This window comes from Trichechus manatus, unplaced genomic scaffold, assembly GCF_000243295.1.
Source record: "Trichechus manatus latirostris isolate Lorelei unplaced genomic scaffold, TriManLat1.0 scaffold00073, whole genome shotgun sequence".
In the NCBI taxonomy this organism is placed as follows: domain Eukaryota; kingdom Metazoa; phylum Chordata; class Mammalia; order Sirenia; family Trichechidae; genus Trichechus; species Trichechus manatus.
This window is the reverse complement of record NW_004444009.1, coordinates 8262192-8279604: the sequence shown is the minus strand read 5'-3', so window position 1 is coordinate 8279604 and position 17413 is coordinate 8262192.

Sequence of the window (17413 nt, the reverse complement as noted above, 5' to 3'; positions counted from 1 at the left end):
TTCAAGATCCCAATAGAGAGAGAGAGAGAGAAAGAGCTCTGCCAGAGCACCCACATATATACACTAGATGCAGGCCACACCGCAGGGAAGGGCATGACTGGAGTAAGGGTGGGACTTGAGTTACACCCTCCTGTAAGGCTATGACTCAAGATACACCCTATACTAGTCCTCCCTCATTAACATATAGAGGTTAGGATCTACAACACATTAAATGGAGGATAATTAGGATAATTACATCAGATCACAAAATGGAGGACAGCCGCGCAATACTGGGAATTATGGCCTAGCCAAGCAAACACACAACACCAACCACCACACCTCATTAGGATTCCATACACCTTAATTGCATGGTCCCACCCAATCCTTGTGTGGGAGTCACAAAGACTATGGCAAGAAGGGCCATATTAAGCAATCACTGCAGTGCATCAACACATAATTATGGAATGAATGAGTGAACCAATGGGCTTGCAGTGATGGAGATCATAGACAACAAGAGGAAGTCGGTTGAGGGTAATTTAATACCAGAACAGGTGATTCAAGGAGGCTTGCACATTCTCCTTCTGAGGCCTTTGGGAACAAGAGTGATTTTCAGGACCTGGGCTAAGGTTAGGAGTAGTTGTACTAGAAGCAGTGGGGGGCCTCAGGGACTCTGCCATTATGGGAGCGTATGGGACTTCTCTAATTTTGTGTCCTGGGCCAGGATTGCGCTCAAGAAAATGCCCTCAATTCAGAAAAAACTGAAGGAGTGAGGCATGGATATAGCCAAGCTTGGTACTGAGTGGAGACAATTGACCAAGAAGCAATCCTCTGGCAACAGTGTTGCCTCCGTAACCCTCGTCAGCTACCTGGACGTGAGTACCTGGCTAAGCCCCTGACTCCCTCCCTGCCTTTCTCTCTTGGACCTCAAACTTTCTTCTCCTGCAAGACTCACTCTTTCCATGCTGTCTTTGACTGAGGAGCTGAGGAACCTAAGCACTTTACAAAATTCCCACTTTTCAGCTAAAAAAAACCTGAGGCACAGAGGACAGGAGGGAGCTCATGGACCAGTCAGGGGCAGGCTTAGGTTTGGAACTCAGGAATCTAGGCTTTTGGCCTCAAACTCAGGTGTCACTACTGGGTAGGGAGGGAAGTGTGTGATCTCAGGTGGAGGCTTCTGTGGCTTGGCTCAGAATAGCTTGAGTTACTGCCCCAGTGGTACCTCAAGGGTAGAGGCACCATTCTGCTTCACGTATAGTGTTTTTATTTTGCCCCCTTTGTCTCAGTGAGCATACTGCTTCTGGGAACTATTTGACAATGTTAAGCCTACCACACAGTCCCTGCTGGAAAATGGAAACCCAGAGAGGCTGTATGACCTGCCTCATCTCAACCAGAGAGCCACGGCTGGAGTCAGGTAAGACTCACAAGACCCAACTCTCCCCCAGCACTTCAAGCCACCTCTTTTCTTTCACCCCTACACATTGACTAGTATGGTGAGATTGGCATTGGCACCCCACTGCAGACCTTCAAGGTCACCTTTGACATGGGGTCAGCCTACCTCTGGGTGCCCTCCAGCATGTGCAGCTCTCTCTACACTGCATGTGGTGAGATCTAGACCTTTGCTGCCTCTCTCCAATCCCCCAGACCCTGCCACACTTGGGCAGCCCTGACTCATGTCTAGCTAAAATCCCTCCGCCTGTCATTTGAGCTGCTTCTTTTCTGCCTCTGCTCCTACCAACCCTGGGAGGAGAGAGAAAGATGTCTCCTGTTTTCCAGATATGGCCACCATGGTAAGAAAAGAAAAAAAGCCCACCACTGCCCCTGGTCAGCCTTGCCTCCACCCACTGGCTGCTTCAATTTTTTTTTTCCTTTTTCTTTCTGTTTTATTTTTTCTCTTTTCTTTCCTTCTATTCTTTCTCCCTCCCACCTGGCCCAGTATGCCACCTGCCTCTCTTCCCACTGGCCCCTAGGTTCGCCCTGCCCCCACCCACCAGCTCCCACTTAGCTGCCCTTCTTTTTCTTTTTTTCTTTCTTTCTCTCTCTTTTCTTTCTTTCTCCATCCCACCTAGCTCCATCCCTTTCTTCTGGCCCCGGCCATCCTACTGTGGCTAGAGAGTTCCTGGCTCTTAGGCCCACTGCTGCACTGGGCCTGCAATGTCTTTCCCTTCCTACCACTCTATCAGCTGCTGAACCATGGGAAGTGAGCCCATACCACTCCCAATCGAACACCTCTGCCCATCTGGCAAGGGGCCGTGAATGCTCCAGCACCACTTGACTGACATCAGGAGGCACACAACACCCACCGAGTCTGCCCTCAGCCACCTTGTCAAACCGGTGTACAGTGAAGCAAGCTTGCCCTGAATGCTGCTGCCCTGCCCTCCCAGATGAAGTGGTGAGAGCTATCATGCCCACAGACAAGCAAGCAGCAAAACACACCTTGCTTGCATGCCCTGACATATCAAAACAAAAAAAGAAGCAGGACCAAACAAATGAACATACAATCAGTAAATAAAGAAAGCAATACCTTGATGTCTTGGAGACAGCAGATGATATCAAAACATATAAAAAACATCAGGACAAGATGGCTCCAGCAAATGGCCAAAATAAAGAATCAGATGACCCTTTAAAGAAAAGGCACTGGAACTACCTAATATGGAATTCAAAAGATTAATATTTAGGGCTAAGAGATTAGAAAACAGGTCAAGGAAAACACGACAAAACTAAGGGAAAAATAGACAAAATCATGGTAAACACAGACAAAACCAACAAAAACATAGCCAAAATCAGGGAAAACACAGACAACGCAATAGAAGAATCCAGGAAAATAATGCAAGAACAAAACATCAAAATAAATAAACAATTAGAAATCATTCAAAAACAGCAACTAGAAATCAAAAAGATAAACAACAAAATTTCAGAAATGGACAACTCAAAAGAAGGATTTAGGAGCAAATTTGAAACAATAGAAGACAGAATCAGCGAGATTGAAGACAAATCCATGACCACCACTTTGAGGAAAAATCAGAGAAAAGAATGAAGAAAACCTAAGAATTATGTGGGACAAAATCAAGGGCAAAAATTTGCACATGATCAGAGTTCCAGAACAGGGGAAGATAATGGAAAACACAGAGAAGATTGTTGAAGATTTGCTGGCAGAAAACTTCCTAAATATCATGAAAAGCAAAAAACTGACAATCCAAGAAGTTCGACGAACCCCGTATAGAATAGACCCCAAAAGAAAGTCACTGAGACATATCATAATCACATTTGCCAAAATAAAAGACAAAGAAAGAATCCCGAAAGCATCTGAAGAAAAATGAAAAGCCACTTACAAAGGGGAAACAAGAATAAGCTCCGATTACTCGGCAGAAACTATGCAGGCAAGAAGACAATGAGATGACATGTATACAATGTTGAAAAAAACTGCTAACCAAAAATAATATATCACGCAAAACTCTCTCAAATACAATGGCGAAATTAAGACATTTCCAGATAAACAGAAATTAAGAGAATTCATAAAAACCAAACCAAACTTGCAAGAAATATTAAAGGGAGTCCTTCAGTTAGAGAACCAACATCAGACAACAACTGGAGTCTAAGACACAGGACAGCATCAGCCAGATACCAACCTAGGTAAAGAGCTCTCAATAATAAACCAAAGCTAAAAGACTTAAAACATGGAAATAGAGATGTCAATCTGTAAATGACAACAAGGTCAAAACAATAAAAGAGGGAGTAAACAGTGTAGGCATAGAACTTTCAAATGGAGAGGAAGTTAAGGCAATATCAAGTAACAAAAGACTGGTTCAAACTTAGGAAGATAAGGATAAATTTCAAGGTAACCACAGAGAAAGTTAACAAACCTACTCATCAAAATAAAGGAGAAGAAAAACATAAAGACTCAGTAAACACAAAATCTATCATAATGAAAGAAATGAAAAAGAAAATCCATAAACAAAAGGAACTTAGCACAGGAAAGTAAGAGGAACAAAGAAAACATCAACACCAGGAAAAAAAGCACAATATGACAGCAATGAATGAATACGTATCAATAATCATACTGAATGTGAATGGCTTAAATGCCCCTGTAAAGAAACAAAGAGTGGCAGAATGATTTAAAAAACATGACCCATCAATATGCTGTCTACAAGAGACACACCTCAGAAACAAAGACATAAATATATTAAAAAATCAAAGGATGGAAGAAAATATATCAAGCAAAGAGTAATCAAAAAAGAGCAGGAGTGACAATACTAATCTCAGGTAAAATATATTTTAACACAAAATCCACCATAAAAGACAACAAAGGACATCATATAATGATTAAAGGGACAATTCACCAAGAAGAAACAACCTCAATAAATATCTATGTACCCAACGATAGGGCTCTAAAATACATAAAACAAACTCTAACAGCAATACTGCTAACAGCAAAACTTTTACAGTAACAGTAGGAGACTTCAACACACCACTCTCGGTAAAGGACAGAGCATCTAGAAAGAAACTCAACAAAGATACAGAAGATCTAAAGGCAACAATCAATCAATTTGACCTCATAGATATGTATAGAACACCCCACCCAACAGCAGCAAAGTATACCTGCTTTTCCAAAGCACATGGAACATTGTCCCAAAAAAAACACATTTTAGGCCACAAAGCAACCCTCAACAAAATCCAAAACAGTGAAATAAAACAAAGCATTCTCTATGATCAGACTGCCAACAGCAATACCAGTCTAGCAAGTGCCTTAATCCATTCCCATTCACATTGAGTAGGGTTACAGGGAACAGAACTAGTGATATATCTTGACTATTAGGCAATAGAGATGCCTAGTGTTACCCTTAATTTTGCAGATGGGGGAAGGCACCATCCACCTTGCCATGGTTTGGATTATGTCCCCCCAAAAATGTGTGTATCAGTTTGGCTAGGCCATGATTCCTGGTACTGTGTGATTTTCCTATATGTTGTAAACCTGCCTCTATGATGTTAATGAGGGAGGATGGGTGGCACTTGTGTTAGTAAGGCAGGACCTGATCTACAAGACTGGATTGTGTCCTGAGGCAATCTCTTGAGATATAAAAGACAGAAGTGAGCAGTGAGACAGGGGGACCTCATACCATCAAGAAAGCAGTGCCAGGAGCAGATCACTTCCTTTGGACTGGGGTCCCTGCGCAGAGAAGCTCCTGGTCCGGAGGAACACTGATGAGAAGGCCGAGAGAGAGAAAGCCTTCCCCTGGAGCTGACACCCTGAATTTGGACTTTTAGCCTACTTGACTGTGAAGAAATAAACTTGTGGTATTTCTGTTGTAGCAGCACTAAATGACTAAGACACACCTCAACATGAACTTAGGAGTTCTGACTGAAAAGTTCAAGTGTCTAGTTACAGTTTCTTTGTTAATAGTCATCCCTACTTCCATTACTTAAAGTTGCAACCCTGGTCCTGTCCTGAGACCACTGCATCAGGTGTGGGGGAGGGAGGTGGTTAAGGTGATGTGGGGAAGAAAGAAAAAAGTACAGCCATTTGGCCCTCTTCCCACACCTGGGAATTACATAGTCATACTAGCATCCTCCCCCACCCCTTGGTGGTCAGATCCCCCGGAAAAGGAAGCAATCTATCAAATGAAACCCTCTTTATGTTGAGTGTGAGCACATACTCATGAAGGAGTGTAAGCCAGCCCTTCCTGCCCATATCTCTCTGCATGTTAGGCAACTAATCTTTCAATTCTCATTCAAATCATTGCTCTGAGGTTTCTGGTTTGAAGAAACGTGACTTTGTGTTTTAAATTGGTGCAGTATTTTCTTTTCTGGTTCTTTTATAGTACTCTCAGCATTTCATCTACCACTGGTAAGCAAAGTCCAGTCTAGAGTAGGTGTCTCTTCTTGTGAGGACCCATTTGTACCTTCCTGGGGCTACTGGCATCAGTCTGACTTGCCAACTATCTACAGGGCCTTCTCTCAGGAGATCTGTCCCATAGTCATATGCAGCCTCTGTCTTTCTCTTTTGGCAGACAGAACAGTTCTTACTGGCATTTTGTGCCTCGGAAGATGCAAGAGGAATATTTTTCTAGATACATCTTATCTCTGCATTGCTGCAATACGCCATGTCCACTCATTCCACAAACACAGGTGGCCACCTCAAGTGAGCACACCAAGATAGCTGCTCATCGATTTCAATCACCTTCCAATCCTGGAAGGGGTTCTTCTGATGCACATCAACATGTCCTATGTTAATGAATCCCTCAAATTTCTAGAGTAATTTCCATACGGCCATGCCCCTTACAGTCTTTCCTTTGATAGGTCAGTTTTTCAATGCCCTTTTGCCTAACCATATGGGCATGCCATTTGCACTGTCCATGAGTTGGTAAAAACTCAAAAGTAGGGGCAAACAAACATGCAATTTAGCTTACAGAACTGATTTGTTTTTACCTTCTTTGATCAGAGTGGTGCCCTTCCGAACAGGATGCTATCTGTTTGCCTAGGAACTGCCATCCATAAACCAAGCACCTCTTTTTTGGTCAGTTGAGAACTGTTTATAGGGCACAACCACCCAAGTAACAGTATGGTCTGGAAGCTCCTCTGGTGATTCCAAAGTCAGCCTTAGCGGAAAAAAGTCTCTTTGTTCATGAGTACCTCCGTGCATTCCCCAGGTAGCATGTTCCTGTATAAATCATTTCCATTTCATTATAGAACCCTTCTGGACATTTCCCTCTCTATTAGAATGTTTTTCCAATATCATCCAAAATACTACAAGCATACTGTCTTAGTCATCTAGTGCTGCTATAACAGAAATAGCGCAAGTGGATGGCTTTAACAAAGAGAAATCTATTCTCTCACAGTCTAGAAGTCCAAATTCAGGGAGTCAGCTCCAGGGGAAGGCTTTCTCTCTCTGTCGGCTCTGGAGGAAAGTCCTTGTCATCAATCTTCCCCTGAACTAGGAGCTTCTCTGTGCAGGAACCCCGGGTCTAAAGGAGATGCTTTGCTCCCGGAGCTGCTTTCTTGGTCGTATGAGGTCCCCTCTCTCTGCTTGCTTCCCTCTCCTTTTAGCCTTGTAAGATAAAAGGTTGTGCAGGCCACACTCCTGGGAAACTCTTTTTACATTGGATCAGGGATGTGACCTCAGTAAGAGTGTTACATCCCACTCTAATCCTCTTTAACCACAGGCAGAGATTATGATTTGTGATATGATAGGAAAATTTCATCAAATGACAAAATGGTGGACAATCACACAATACTGGGAATCATGGCCTAACCAAGTCGACATATATTTTGAGGGGACACAATTCAATCCATGACATATACCAAGCCACCTTCACTTCTGACCAGCTGGCTCTAAATTTGAGGGTTCCCACTATGCCTTCAGGTTTGATAATTCACTAAAATGACTCACAGAACTTTAAAAAGTGCCATGCCTATAATTACAGTCATAGCAAAAGGATACAAATCAGAACCAACCAAAGGGAAAGACACATAGGGTGAGGTCTGGGAGGGTCCCAAATTTGAAACTCCCATGTCCCTAGGAACACATCTCTCCTCACCCCCAACACATTGATGTACATAGAATATTGTCAGTCAGGGAAGCTCACCTGAGCTCTGGTGTTCAGAGTTTTTATTGGGATTTCACTGTGTAGGCATGATTGATTAAATCATTAGCCAGGTGATTAAATTTAATCTCCAGCCCCCTTCCCCTCCTGGAAGTTTGACTGATATCGTAAGATGGGTCTTTCTGGCTTGGCCAGCCTCCATCCTGAGTCATCTCATTAGCATAAACGAATGTAGTCCAGGCCCACCGTGAATAACAAAAATACTCCAATCACTCAGGAAAGTCCAGGGATTTACAGTCTCAGTGGCGTGGTGGTTAAGCGTTCAGTTGCTAAACAAAAGGTCGGCAGTTCTAATCCACCAACAGCTCCTTGGAAACCCTGTGGAGCACTTCTACCCTGTCCTATAGGGTCATTCCGAGTTAGAATTGACTTGACAGCAACAGGTTCTCCCAGAAACCAGGGACAAAGACCCGGCTTCCATTTGGATAAAGTTAATTCTTAACATAACAGTGGTGCACAGGGAACCTGGGGGAGTCTTTTCCAGAGGGTGGTCAGGCTTAATAGGCCCAGTGGTACAGGGGCCCATGTGCCGCAAAGGAAAGGGAATTGCAGTGACATGCCCCCTTGGAAACTACGTAAATGTGGCCAAGCATCTTGGAAATTGTCAGCCTCCTTGGGGAGGTCATCTTCAACCACCTGAGAAGGCAAGGTAGGAAGTTGCTTACAAAGAAGATGGGAAGGCCTCTCACGCCTCCAAACATATTCCCCAGTAGCGCAGGAGTCAAAGGACCACAGTTTGAGATCTAACCATGGACTCAGATATTTTGTTTTTAATTGAAATGTAAGCACAGGGGTATGGAATGAGGCTGGTAGCCAAAGGCCAGCCCTGCCCATCACGTTGTTCTTGGGTAGGGACTTGGCATTTGCAGTCACATAGCACAGACACTGTTCATGGAGGCTTTGCACTGTAGAGAAAGGTATCATTTGTGATTCATGTGTTCTCAGGCCCCACTAAGAGAACCACAGTTGACTTAACATAATAATAATAAGCAATATTACCTAATTCAACTCTCTCCAGCAGAAGTGCAGGAGCCCTAGACCCACACTTCTCTTTCTGATTCCTTTACGGCTTCCTGGTACACCTCTGTTCCTCTGGGACCAGCCAGAGCTCAGGCCCAGAGTGGGCAGACCTCTCCACTCCTCAGCTTGACTGTACATGGATTCCCATGTCACTGCTAAGACATCCCTAACCACTGCTCCTCAGCTGTACTTGTGCCCAACTTGGGCTGCCCTCTTTTACAAAGCCATAAAACATGACTTCCACATGCTCACTTCTCCAGGCTCTGGTTAAGTCCCTGGGAGAGTGGGCAGAGACCAGAGGAAGTGGCAGGAGAGAGCACACACCCTGTTGTTTTCAGGATTGCCCTCACTCTGTCTTGAGGCTCCTTTTCCTTGGACTATAGAACCTAAGTTGAGTCTTTCCTTGGGTTACCTTCCTCAGAGGCTCTGACTCAGCCTTTCCCATACAGAGACCTCTCTTCTCTCACCTATTCCATAGTGTCTGCTGTCTGGGCATGCCTGGACAGTCTGAGCCCCAAGAGTATACAGTGTGGGGCTTCCTTTCTTCTAGGTAATTTATCCAGGACTGTGTACTGGGTGCTGTGCACTGGAGGCTTTGCCTTGTACAAACACAGATTCTGCATAGATTGACTCATAAATTTGCTGAAATGCCTGATGAATGCTCCCTTAACCCTTGAAGTTATGTTTTCCATAAGATGCCCAAAAATATCCTTGTTCAGTACAAATGGAAAAATGTGAAGCCAACATCTTAGTATCCTTGGTTATTTTCAGTTGCTCTTTAATGGAAAAATAAGTTATTCCTTACATTACGCCTTAACCCACAGCTATTCTGATTACATTTCTGAGAAAAGTCAACTTTTTTTTTTTCATGGGCTCATCTCATGTTTCCTTTTCTTTATCCTTGGATTAATATGATTACCATATACATTTTATGTTTCCAAGTTGTTTATAAGAACTGAAACTTTTTCCAGGAAATAATAAAAGGTCTTTATGACATGGGTCCTGTGTACTTTTACAGACTCATCTCCATTCACACAGCCCCTACCCATCTTTCTATTTATATTTCCCAAGATCACCATGTTCTCTTCTATCTCCCTACCAAGTCAATATGTTATAGAGTTGAAGAGCACAGAGTTCAGGGTAGGACAGACCTGATTCTGTGGCTTATTGACCATATGACTTAGGGCAAGTTTCTAAACTTTCACTTCCTCATCTGAAAAATGTAGATAATAAGAGTACCTGTCTCAGAAAGTCATAGCAAAGACATAAAAGTACAGAATATATTTGATGCAATACTAGTGTATAGTAGGTACTCACAGAATGTTAGCTTTTCTGTTCTTCCTTCTTTCTAGAATATCCTTGTCCTGATAACTCCAACTCACAACTCAAACATCAGTAACTTTTAAATCCTGTCCCAACTTTTCTTATCCACTTCAATGTGTCATGCTGATTTAGGTGGCCCCCTCCATTCTCACATGCACATTCTCTAATATAATACTAACTTCTCTGTAGTTAGTCTTTGATTTTCATATCTGCCTTCACCACTAGACTCTGAGCTCTGTGAGAACTGAATCTATGTCTTGTTCCTGTCTTGTCCTAGTGCTTAGCAGGGTGTCTGCTACATGTATTTAGAATGTTTATCATACAGTTAAGGGAACTACTGGGGAAATCAATAAATTTTTTAAATTTTCTTTTGTTTTGTTGAAAGTATACACAACCAAAGATAAAACCATTTCAACAATTTTTACGTCTTTAGTTCAATGACATTGGTTACATTCTTCAAGTTGTGCTACCATTCTCATTATTCTTTTCCAAATTATCCATTATTTTAAACTCTCTGCCTCCTAAGCTTCCCATCTAACCTTTCAAAAGTTACCATTGTCAATTTGATCTCACATAGGTAATTCTTCAAAAGAGTACAATGCTTAAAGCAGACAAACTTTACTAATTAAAATAAGCTATTTTTTGGTTCAAAGAAGATTTCAGGGAATAGTTGTTGGTTTAAAGTTTAAAGATTATCTCAGGGCAAGCAATAGTTTTAGGTGTTCATCCAGTCTCAATGGCTCCAGAAAGTCTGGATTCCATTGAGAATTTGAAATTCTGTTCATTTTTTCCCTTTTAATCAAGATTCTTCTATAGAATTTTTGATCAAAATTTCAGAAATGGTAGAAGGGCACCATTTACTTCTTCTCGTCTCATGGCAAAGGAGATAGCTGTTCATGGAGGCAAACAGGAATGCAATCAATTTCCTCCTTTGGGGAACTGATGAATTTTTAAAGGATAGTGGTTGCTCATAGAATCACTGGGTAGTGCAAATGATTAACACACTCATGGAATCGCTGGGTAGTGCAAATGATTAACACACTTGGCTGCTAACTGAAAAGTTGGAGGTTCAAATCCATCCAGAAGCACCTCAAAAGAAAGGCCTGGAAATCTACTTTCAAAAAATCAGCCATTGAAAACCTTGTGAAGCACAGTTCTACTCTAGTACACCTGGTGTCACCATGAGTCAGCATCGACTCAATAGCCACTGGTTTTGTTTGCCCATTTATTTAAATTTCTCTTAAGTATGAGGATCTCTTTTATAAAGTTAAACAATTTCATGGACCCATACGTGAAGTATTAGTTGAATTTTTAATATTTGACAATAAAAATTTATCATGACCTAATGGTGCTATAAATACAGTACCTTTAAACCTGAATTGAGCCAACACACCAAGTTTGATGCACATACAGATTTGTAAGTCAGTGGCTATTCCTCCTGGCCCATTAGGGGCCTAGAACCCTCATCTTGGCAACCACACCTTTAAAGGATATGGCATTCTCAGAGCAGGCTAATGACTCTTAACACTTATGATTAAGCTCCTAAGATTGGTTTGAATTAGAAAAATGAAAAAACCTTACTGGTTTATTTGTTCTTAGTGTGAGTATAGAAAAGGAGGCTTGTGACTGTTCTGGAGCATTTATGGAAGGAAGAAGAATGACTAGAAATAGGCAATCCCAGGGCTGAAGGTCAGGTGCTGGACAGCTTGCCTGTCAAGTTGGGTTTCTCTGAGAGAAAGAAAGCAAAGACCCATAGACTCCTGTGAATTCATGATTTCTGGGCTGAAGTACTCTTCAAGAACATAAGTGTCCCCATGGGAACGAAGGTGATCTCTTGGGAGATGAGCAGTGCCGGTAAAGAAAGTCTACTTTGGTAACTCTGTCCATGTTTAAATGCTTTAACGAAAGAGATCTCAGGAGACACTCTATCAGAGGCCTCTTGGGCATGCACTCCCGTATCTTAGCAGCTCCTGATTTTTTTTTCACTTTCTTTTTTATTGTAGTGAAAATGTACATAACAAAACATACGCCAATTCAACAATTTCCACATGTACAATTCGGTAACATTAATTACATTCTTTAACTTATGCAATCATTCTCGCTATCCTTTTCCAAATCATTCTACCACCATCAACATAAACTCAATATCCCCTAAGCAAAAACTCACTCTATCCCTCTCCCTCTCACCCTTGGTAACCACTAACAATCCTTGCTTCCTATACATGTGCGTATTTCATATAAGTGAGATCACACAGTATTTGTCCTTTTGTGACTTACTTATTTTGTTCCGCATGTTTTTAAGGGTCATCCATGCTATAGTACGCATCAGGACTTCATTTCTCTTTATGGTTGAGAAGTATTCCATTGTGTGAATATACCGCATTTTGTTTATCCATTCATCTGTTGATGGACATTTTGGATGTTTCTACTTTTCTGCTATTGTGAAAAGTGCTGCGATGAGCATTGGTGTACAGGTTTCTGTTTGCATTCCTGCTTTCACTTCTTCTCTATATATACCTAGGATTAAGATTGCTGGGACACATGTTCTGTGTGCCACTTTTTGAAGAACCACCACAGTGGCTGTACCATTTTACATTCTCATCAGCAATGGATGAGGTTTCCTATTTCTCCACAACCTCACCAAAACTTATTGTTTTCTGTTTTTTTTAATCATTGCAATTCTAATAGGGATAAAGTGGTATCTTGTGGTTTTGATTTGCATCTCTCTAATAACTGATAACATTGAGCATCTTTTCGTGTGCTTGTTGCCCATTTGAATATCATATATGGCAAACTGTTCAAGTCCTTTGCCAATTTTTTTTTATTGAGTTATTTGTGTTTTTGTTTGTAAGCAGAGAAGTATAGAAGTTTTTTTAAAAACATATTTTGGATATTAGACCCTTATTGGTTATATGGTTCTCCAAAATTTTCTCCCAATCTATAGGTTGTCTTTTCAAGTTTTTAATAAAGTCCTTTGATGAATAGAAATATTTAATTTTTATGAAGTCCCATTTATTTATTTGTCTTTTGCTGCTTGTGCTTTTGTTGTCATATCTGATAAATCATTGTTAAAACTAGGCCCTGTGGCCGTGCCCCTATATTTTCTTCTAAGGATTTTATGGTTTTAGTTTTTACATTCAGGCCCTTGATCTATTTTGAATTGGTTTTTGTGTATTGTGTGAGGCACGAATTCTGATTCATTCTTCTGCATGTGGATATGGAAATCAAAATTTTCCAGTTCCATTTATTGAAGAAACTCTTCTTTCTCCATTGAAGGGATTTAGCACTCTTGCTGAAAATCAGTTGACTATAGATGTATGAATTTATCTCTGGACTCTCAAGCCTCTTTCATTGATCTATATGCCTATCAAAACAGCCACACCTTAGATTCATTGGTCTTCACTCTGTGTGGGCCAACGTCTCCCCATTCAACTGTTTCTTATGCTCTTAATAAATCTCTTTGTTTTACTTTAGCAGAGTCTGAGAGTTTCGCTCTACAACATTTTGGAGTAGTTGGCAGAATTTCAAAAGCGTCTTGTCTTCAGTGAACCCCGAGATTGTTGGCAATTGGAGCTCCAGTGCCAGCTCAAGCCCATTGTGCTCAATCCATCTCCACAAAATCTCAAAATTGCGAAGGTAAGCCCTCTTGAATTTCGAGCCTATAGACAGCTCTCCAGAGATTTATTGTCATTTTCCTGTTTTTGCTTTTATTTTCTGTTCACGTTCTGAACATTTTGACAAGTTCAATCTGTCTTCTAGCAGGAAGTCCTGATAAGGTTTAGAACTCAATTTTTGTTTTCTCTAAGAGCACATAAGGCTTAAGTGCACCTTTAAGTTTCTAATAATTAAAGGTACTTAGTAAGACAGGAAATGCCAGCTCCAGAGATGGCCCTGGTTCCTTTTTGTAACTTGATTACTGACATGTAGTTACTAAGGGTGATTTAGGAGATCAATGGCTATTGTGGGGCTCATTTGACCTAGGTAAATTAACTTTTCTGTGCAGCAAATAAGAATGTAAAAGCGTCTGCATAAAGCAGCCATAGTGGTAAGTCTATTTTAATTGGTATTTAAAAACCTCTAAAAGGCATCAGAACAGTAAATTTTCATCCTTACAAGACACTGTTTCTAAACAGTCCAAACAAATTAAGAAATTGCAGTGTTAGAGCTCTATAACTTCTTTAGCTGTTTCTTCTGCTCCTGTCTCTGACGCTGTCTCTGATCCCTCTCCTCATTCTGCTCCTCCTATAGTTACTCGTTTTTATCCATCCTTACCTTCTTACGCTCCTGAAGAAATCTCTTTTAGCTTTTTGGGGTTTTGTTGTTATTGTTGGCTCTGTATTTTTACTTTTGTTTCTGTTTGTCTTTTTATGTTGTCTTGGATTTCGGTGTACAAATTAGCTTGATAAAACTGTAACAAAGTATCTCAGAGTCTTTTGAGCTGCCCCATTCTGTGGCAGTCTATTGCTAGGATATTGTCTTGCCTCTGAGAAACCAAAAGTAATGCTTCATTTTCAAATTCTGAAATTTTGTAAGTACACTTTTGGGTGGAATCACTAAATCTTGCAAGAATATAGGTGATGCCAATTCTCAGGGGGAGGTGGCAGCTCCTGACCAGTTTTATGATACAGTTTCTCAATAAAGAATCACAGTGCTAAATTAAAATAATCAACAGTTACTTTTAAGTACTAGTGTACTTATGGTCTAAAATAAGAGACTAGGTCTCTGGCTGGCAGAATGAATTAAGTTCAAACAGAAGGAAATCAAAAGCTTCAATCTTAGAACTTGACATCTTTGATAAGTGAGCCTGGATCCTCCACCCGTACCCCAACTTGGACACTGGTTTGGGATTCATATTTAAAAACACTAAGCGGAATTCCGGGCAACATGGCGCTATAGACAGAAGCACCACACTATCCCTCCACAGTAAAGATCCAAAAAACTAAGTCAAACAGAGACAAATGTCAATCCTGAAACCCTAAGCATCAAATGAAGAGATAAAGAACTCAGCCAAGCACCAAATGGAATAAAAACCTGACTGAGAACAGAGAGTGAGGAGAGATACATGCAGAGGTACCCTATCAGTTAAAGCAGCACAGATCCGCCAGCTTGGACTCCTATCAGAGATCAGTGAACAGGGGGCACAAGAAATCAGCTTCATGGAGCTTCCAGCAGGAGACAGAACTACCAGTAACCAGTGATATATATGCTTTCCACCCCCTACCCTCCTTCACCTCCACTTGGCCTCCTCTGCTTCCTGCGGCCACAGTCTCTTGGCTGGGAAGCACAAGCTTCAGCCTTGTGCCACTTGGATTCCACCCACCCATACTGGTCGGCTCCCTCAGTGCCATTTGTTGGCTGCTGGTGTTGCTTTTCTCCATTTCTTTTGATTTCTTCCTTACCTCTCACCACTTCCCGCTGCTTTCTCTCAAATACCTAGCTCTGTATGCCATCTTTGCTTCTTCCGGAAAGGCTGTGAAACACCACTCAATTGTGAAACTGCTTCCCAGCCCATGTCGCCATGCTGGTGGGAACCCCAGGGCTTTTTTTGTTTGTTTATTTGTTCTGATTTGATTGCTTTGTTTGTTTTCTTTTTCTTTATTCGGCTTGGGAGGCCCTTCTAGATGGGCAATCCTGCGCAGCTTGGGAGCTACTCCCTTACTCTGCACAGACACACCGTGGGATCCCTGAGGACATTTCCTTTTGCTTTTTTTTTTCTCGTTTTGTTTTGTTTTTTTTCTTTTCTTTTGTTTCTTTGTTCTCTCTATTTTTCCCTTTTTCTCTTTCTTCATTTCTCAGTTAATTGTCTCTCTATACTTACCTTCTCTTCCTGTTTCCTGAATACCTGGTGCTGTGTGACATCTCTACCTCTTCTAACCAGGTTCTACTTCACAACCTGAGAGCAACTTCCCTAGTCCTCGCACCCACACCAATGGGATCCCTGGAGGCTTTTCTTTCCTTTTTTCTAATTTTTATTTTTTTTCTTTTACCCTTCTATTTTTTCTTTTTGTTTTTCTCCATTTCTCAGTCTCTCATCTCTCCACTCCAATGGCAAGCTCCCTTAGCACTCTTTTTTGTTTGTTTGTTTGTATGTTTTTGCTCCTGTTCCTCTCTCCTCTATCCCATACCCATCTTAGCTCCACACATCACAATCTCCCCCATCCTTTCTGCCTACCTGTACTATGTGCTGAACATCACACCCCAAACAGCATAGGCACAGCTTGCCGGAACATACCCTGCACTGATTACCGGTTCGTCCTATTGGCCCTAGTATGTGCCACAAACAATGCATACCAGCAACTCCCCTTCAGCTGGACTACCCTGCTGTACCATACCTCATCAACTGACCCTGCCTTTTGAAGAAGGAGGCAAAAAGTATCGTGCCTACAGATGAGCAAACAACAAAGAACGCACTACCCCCCTGCTCAGACATAACCAAATAAAACAAAAAAGCAGGAAGAAACAAACAAATCTACAATCAATAAACGATGAAAATAACTACTGAAAGTCCCGAAGGCAGCAGACAATATCAAAACATACACAAAAACAGGACAGGATGGTTCCAGTAGGTATCTGAAATAAAACAACAAATGACTTCCAGTAGAAAAAAAGGCACTGCAACTACCTCGTAGGGAACTCAAATCTCTAATATTCAGAGCTATCCAAGAGTTGAAGCAAAAAGCAGACAAAAATGAGGAAAAAATAGACAAAAATGAGGAAAAAATAGACAAATTCACGGAAAAGGCAGACAAATTCAAGGAAAATACAGACAAAAAATGGAAGAATTCAGGAAAACAATACAGGAACAAAATGCTAAAATAAATTCACAACTAGAAATCATACAAAAACAACAACTAGAAATCCACAAGATAAACAACAAGATTTCAGAAATGGACAGCGTCATAGAAGGGCTGAGGAGCAGGTTTGAAACAATGGAAGATAGGATCAGTGAAATTGAAGACAAACACTTGGATACAATTCTGACTGAGGAAAAATCAGAAAAAAAAAAGAACCAAGAAAAATTAAGAAACCCTGAGAATTATGTGGGATACAATCAAAGGCAAAAATTTGCTAATGTTTGGAGTTCCTGAACAGGGAGAGAGAACAGAAAACACTGAGAGGATCATTGAAGAATTGCTGACAGAAAACTTCCCCAATATCATGAAAGATGAAAAGCTGACCATCCAAGGAGCTCAATGAACCTCATATACGATACAGCACAAAAGAAAATCACCAAGGCATATCATAGTCATACTCGCCAAAACCAAAGACAAAGAATCCTGACAGCAGATCAAGAAAAACAAAAAGTCCATACAGAAGAAAAGCAATAAGACTAAGCTGAGATTATTTGGCAGAAACCAAGCAGGCAAGAAAGCAATGGGATGACATATATAAAACCCTGAAAGAAAAAAATTGCCAGCCAAGAATAATATATCCTGCAAAACTCTCATTCAAATATGATGGTGAAATTAGGTCATTTCCAGATAAACAGAAAT